This window comes from Arachis stenosperma, chromosome 3 (assembly GCF_014773155.1).
Source record: "Arachis stenosperma cultivar V10309 chromosome 3, arast.V10309.gnm1.PFL2, whole genome shotgun sequence".
Lineage (NCBI taxonomy): Eukaryota > Viridiplantae > Streptophyta > Magnoliopsida > Fabales > Fabaceae > Arachis > Arachis stenosperma.
The window spans coordinates 13,586,346-13,593,024 of NC_080379.1; positions in this window are offsets into that span (position 1 = coordinate 13,586,346).

Genomic DNA, 6,679 nt, shown 5'->3' on the forward strand with positions numbered 1-6,679 from the left:
CTACTACTATTGTCTCCTCCCTCTCCCTTTCTCTCTCAATGTTTTCAACAAGAGTTTAACAACACAACATAGGATGCTCGTTATGGATTTTTGTGTTGAGCAAAAGTTGAGAAAAAAATCTCATACGAAGAACCCAAGAATGCGGTGGTGGCGGATAAAAGGTGAGGAATAAAGAAGCTTCCTAAGACGGGTAGGAGAAGAGGCAAAGTGGGATGGGGATGAAAGCGCATAGGAGATGTGGAGGGAGATGGCAGAAGTTATTAGAAGAATAGTAAAAAAAAATTTGATGAATCTAGATGGATAGGACCAAGAGACAAGGAATTCTGGTGGTGGAATGTGAGTGTACAAGAAAAGATAAAGGCAAAAAAGGAGTGCTTTAAGGAGTGGTCTTTGTGCCACACTGTAGATAATTGAGAAAAATATAAGGTGGCTAAGAAAAAGACAAAAGTGGCTGTAATGAAGTAAGAACAAGAGCATATGAGAGTCTCTACATGTCTTTAGACATGAAGGAAGGAGAAAAAGGTATATATAGAATTGCAAAGAGTTGTGAAAGAAGAATGAGAGACTTGGATCAGGTTAAGTGCATAAAGGATAAAGACGGAGATGTTTTGGCTCAAGAGGAGAAGATCGATGAAATGTGGAAGAGCTACTTCTACGAGTTATTTAATGAAGGATAAAAGACTCTTCTGAGCCTTGGTCGGTTATGCGCGAAGGAAGAAGATCAAAACTGTGACTACTATTGAAGGATTCGAGACTTCAAGGTAAAAGAGACTCTAAAGCGGATGAAAAATGGCAAGGTAGTAGGACCCGATAATATTCCGATTGAAGTTTGAAAGGGCCTTGAGAGAAAGACATCAGTTGGTTAACCAAGTTTTTTAATGAGATTTTAAGCTCAAAGAAGATGCCAGATGAGTGGAGAAAGAGCACCTTAATACCTATTTACAACAATAAAAGGGAGATACAAAGTTGCAGAAATTATAGAGGGATCAAGCTCATGAGTTATATCATGAAGTTATGAAAAATGGTGATAGATCGGAGGTTGAGACAAGGGACACAAGTAATAGAGAACCAATTTAGTTTTATGCCAGGTAGATCCGCAACTCAAGCAATTTACCTGTTAAGAAGGATGATGGAAAAGTATGGTAGCAATAAAAGGGATCTACATATGGTGCTTATTGATTTGGAAAAAGTGTACGATAGGGTGCCAAGGGAGGTCTTATGGAAGATTTTAGAAAGGAAAAGAATAAGGAACACATATATTCGTGCAATTAAAGACATGTATGATGGGATTACAACTAGTGTGAAGACTCAAGGTGGTGTGACAGAGGAATTTCCTATTGGTATAGAATTACACCAGGGATCATCTTTAAGTCTATACCTTTTCACATTAGTCTTGGAAGTACTCACAGAGCATATCCAAGAGCCTGTGCCATGGTGTATGCTTTTTGCCGATGATATCTTCCTTATGAAAGAGTCAAGGGAATATCTAAATAAGAAGTTAGATTTACAGAGAGAAGCTCTAGAAATGTATGGTTTATGCATAAGGTGTAGCAAGACGGAATATATGGAATGTAAGTTCGCCGCCGAAGGGGAAACCCTAATACAGAGGTGAAGATTGGAGGAAACATCCTACAAAAATTTAAAGGTTTTAAGTATCTTTGGTGCATCATACAAGATAATGGAGAGATTGAGCAGGATGTAAATCATAGGATACAAGCAGGTTGGTCAAAATGGTGGAGTGCGACTAGTTTTATATGTGACAAAAAACTGCCTTTAAAATTTAAAGATAAATTCTATTGCACTGCTATCAGACTGGCTATGCTTTATGGTACATAGTGTTGGGCGGCTAAAGGGGAGTACGAACATAAGTTAAGTGTAGCAGAGATGAAGATGTTGAGATGGATGAGTGGTCATACACGATTGGGTAGAATAAGGAGCGAAGATATAAGAGAGAGAGTTGGAGTAGCACCTATTATGAAAAAGATGGTAGAATCACATCTCAGATGGTTTGGATATGTGAGAAAAAGACCAACAAAACACCCAGTCAGGATGGTGGATGATATGAAAGATGGAAGATGGATAAGGGGTGAAAGGCAACGAAAGACCTAGGAAGACCATCTATGAGGTGGTCAAACAAGATCTACATATAAACAGTCTCTCTGTAGATATCATACATAATTGAACTCAATAACATCATTTGATTCATGTAACTGACCCCACCTAGTAGGACTAAGCTTTGTTGTTGTTGTTGTTATAATGTTCATAGGTAAATTTTAAAAAATAAATGTGCTTTGTTAATTCTCCTTGCTTCAATTTGGTAGATCTTGTTTTGTGATTTCAAAATATCTATTACATTGAATTAGAACTAACAGTTTATCTTTTCCTTTTTTCCTGTGTTAATTGTTAGATTAAACATTCTCACTTTTGAGCTACTAACTTGTTGGGTTTAAATCTATTGAACTATGATTGTATAAAATTCTTGTCTTCTATGGTAGCTATTGCTTCTTCTAATAATAGTGGACTAGACCTTTGGTGGAGAGAGCACCACCAGCTTGTCATTTGCAATTGTGCATCATCTCCCCTTTTGTTCAATAAGAGCAAATAAGATAGGAAACAAATTCACAGTCGCTTGAGCATAAAAATATAAATGTCGAGCCAATTTAATTGTTGCAATTGTGAAAATGTGATGCTGTAATTATTTTTTATTTGAATTTTGGTAGATTGTTGATATTGAAAAAATTCTTCATTGTTTATGAGCTTCAAACTTTAAGTGATAAGACGTAAAGAAGCTGCTCTTTGATCACATAATTCATAGTATTAAGTGCATGAACCAGAAGCATAAGACAAAAGTGAAGAACCATATTTTAAAAGTGTCTTTTTTCAATGTTACTGGTCTCATTTAATTTATGTCGAACCTTTTGGTTATGTTGGTTTTGTGATTTCTCTGGATAGCCGTGGTTATTGAACAATTTGAATGAATGTTTGTGTGTGTTTGTTCTTTGTCTATTTTTAAAAGGAAGATGATGAAGCATGAGTTAAAAAAGCGCTTGTAAAACTATGTAAACTTTACAGAAAAAATATTAGTTTGATAAGACTAATACAATTTGCACTGTTTGTTTCCATCAAGCACCAACAAGATTTTTATTTTTTTTCCTTTATATTTTGTGATTGTGTGTCTATTTTGAAATTATGAACTTAGATATAAAGATAGTTTTTGGTGTTATCAAGATCATGAAAGCATCTTTATTGTCTCTACTAGATTATGAGAAGATTGAAAATGAGTCGACAGTGAAGTTATAACAACTTGTATGTATTCATGGTAAATAATTTAGGTCTGAATATTATATTAATAGTCATAATATTATATGATTTTTTAGGTTATTATTTTAATATTTTTATTTATACTACTTAAATTATAACTATAACAAAATTAGACTTTTGATCACTAGTAATGTAAGATTTAAATTACATAGATTTATTTATTTTTTTTGAATCTCATGATTTAAATATGTTGAAATTCAGGCCTTTTTTTATTTGTACATTACAATATTTTGAGTCTATGGCTACAATTTTTTTTATCACGGTAAAAAATTGTGACTATAGAAGGTCTATGATCACGATTTTTTACCGTGACAAAAAAAAAGGCTATGATCACAATTTTTTTAAAAAGCATTAGCCTAAAAAGGTCTATGGTTACGATTTTTTAAAAAAGAGTGACCTAAAAAGGTCTATGGTTACAGTTTTGGGGAGTGACCTAAAAGTGTCTATGGTCACGATTTTGGGGGGATGACCTAAAAGAATCTATGGTCATGATTTTTTAAAAAAGGGTGACCTAAAAGGGTCTATAGTCACGATTTTGGGGGATAACTTAAAGAGGTCTATAGTCACGGTTTTTGGGTGATCTAAAACTATCTATGGTCACGGTTTTACGAAAGGATAACATAAAAAAGTTTATGGTTACGATTTTGGAGAGTGACTTAATGCTATCTATGATCACAGTTTTGAGAGTGGCCTAAAAGAAGTCTATAATCACGATTTTTATAAAAGGATGACCATAGAAGACATACGATGACGGTTTTGGGAGTGGTTTAAAATAACATATGGTCACAGTTTTTCAAATTTTTTTTTTAGAAAAACCCACCCCTCCCAAACGGCGCCATTTTGAGGCTTTCTTTCCCTTCTCCCCATCCCGAAATCTTTAGAATGTATTTACTGTGCTTTGCTAGAATATTTTTTAGTTTTGTATAATTGTGTATTTATTTTTATTTTATAATATTTAACTCATAATTTAATTAAAAATGCAGAATTTTATATGTAATCATATTGTTAATATTATATTGTACAAAAATTATTAGAATATTATATATATATACAAAAAATAAAAATAAAAACGAGGAATCTAAGGCTACACTTATATAAAGTAGTTGTAGTATACAATGTGGCTACGCTTTAAATGTGATGCAATAGTAAGAAAAAGTGTAGTTTATTCTGGTAAAAATGGAAGCTAAAAAGGTAACTTTTGGTCCTGGACAGCATCACTTGAAAAGCGCACCCTATTTCCAAACGCTAAAAGCGTAGCCTTTGGTGCAGAAAAGCGTAGCCTTTGAGAATAGGCAACGACCGAATAGGAATCACCCCAAAAAGCGTAGCTGTAGCCCAGAAAGCGTAGCCGTAGCCTAAGGCATCATTTTTTTCATTTTTGTCTACACTTTTCAAGTGTGGCTGAATGGGTGTTTTTCTTGTAGTGAACTTTGTTAGAAAATGCTCCATATAATGCTATGTATATACTACACATCAAATTCAAAACGAATTCTTGTATAGTCTCTCAAACAAGGCGAAAAAGCATATTTGTAAAGAAATTGGGAATTCTAAATTTTGCATTATAGTAAATAGATGAAGCTCGTAATGAATCCAAAAGAGAACAAATGATACTTGTTTTGAGATTTGTTGATATATGTGATTTTATTCAAGAGCGTTTTCTTGATCTTGTATATGTTAAAAATACTACATCATTAACTCTGAAACATGAATTGTGTGACATTCTTTCTTGACATGGTCTTGATGTCTCTAATATTCGTGGTCAAGGATATGATGATACTAGCAACATGAGAGGTGAATGGAATGGATTACAAGCATTATTCTTATGCTTATTATATTCACTGTTTTGCTCATCGATTATAATAACTTGCATTAGGTACTGCATCTAGAGAAGTTATTCCTGTTCATAAGTTTTTTTTTTATTAAATTGACTTTCATCGTCAACATCATTTGTTCTTCTAGTAAGCGACATGATGAGTTACATGATATCAAGACAGATAAAATTGCCCATTTTTTAGAGATTGACGAACTTGAAACTAGTAAAGGGATAAATCAAATTGGTACTTTGAAATAAGCAGGTGATACTTGATGGAGTTCTCATTTTTCTTCTGTTTGCAGTTTGATAAATATGTATGGTGCAACGTTGACTGATTTACAAAAGATTATTGTTTATGGATCAACTTATTCTCAACGTGATGATGTAGATAGTATTTACAATACCCTGACCTTACTTGAGTTTGTATTGATCTTGCATTTGATGAAAGATATTATGGAAATAATTGATGTTCTTTGTTAAACTTTACAAAAGCAGTCTCAAGATATAGTTAATATTGTACAATTAGTTCATTCTACAAAAACACTTATCCAAAATATGAGAGATGACAAATGGGAGGAATTATTAAAAAATGTGAAATTATTTTTTGAGCAATATGATATTTTAATTCCTGATTTAATTGCTTCTTATGTAGCAAGGCAGGGACGCTCGTGTCACCAAAAGATCATATTACAATTGAGCATTATTTTAGAGTGGAGATATTTTTAGTCACAATTGATAAGCAATTACAAGAGTTGAATAGTAGATTCAATGATCAAGTAATGGATCTACTAAATTTGAGCTCTACTCTCATGCCTAATGATGCTTACAAAAATTTTGACATTGCTAAGATTTCTATCCCGAAGACTTTAGTAAGCAAGAGAAGATTAATTTGCTTTTTCAACTTTAACATTTTATTCTTGATGCTCGTCAGCATTCAGAAATGAATAATTTATCAACTATTTATGAATTGTCTAGATATTTAGTAGAAACAAAAAAGTCAAAAGTGTATTACTTGATTGATAGATTGATTTGTCTAATATTAACTCTTCTAGTTTCTACAGCTATTACAGAGCGATCATTTTCAACAATAAAAATAATGAAGACAAAGCTAAGAAACAAGATGGAGGACGATTTTTTGGCGGATAATTTAGTTATTTATATTAAAAAAATTGTTGAAAATTTAGTTCTGATTTAATTATTGAAAATTTTAAGTCATTCAAGACTTAAAAAGTACCATTATAAACTATTTTATCTTTTTTATTCATAAAATTATTTATTTATTATCTTATTAATAACAAATTTAAAAAATAATTATATTTATAAATTTTATTTTAATATAAATATTATTATATAATTTTATGTTAAATTTATGGTTTCTTAAAAAAATTTTCAAACTCCGCATTACTTTGTAGGTCATCTTAAAATTAATATAATTAACAGATTAAACTATATATTATATACTTTTTAAATATAATTTTTATTAATATAAAATACTTGTACACTCGAATACCATTTTAATATCACAGTATCAAAAAATAAAAAATT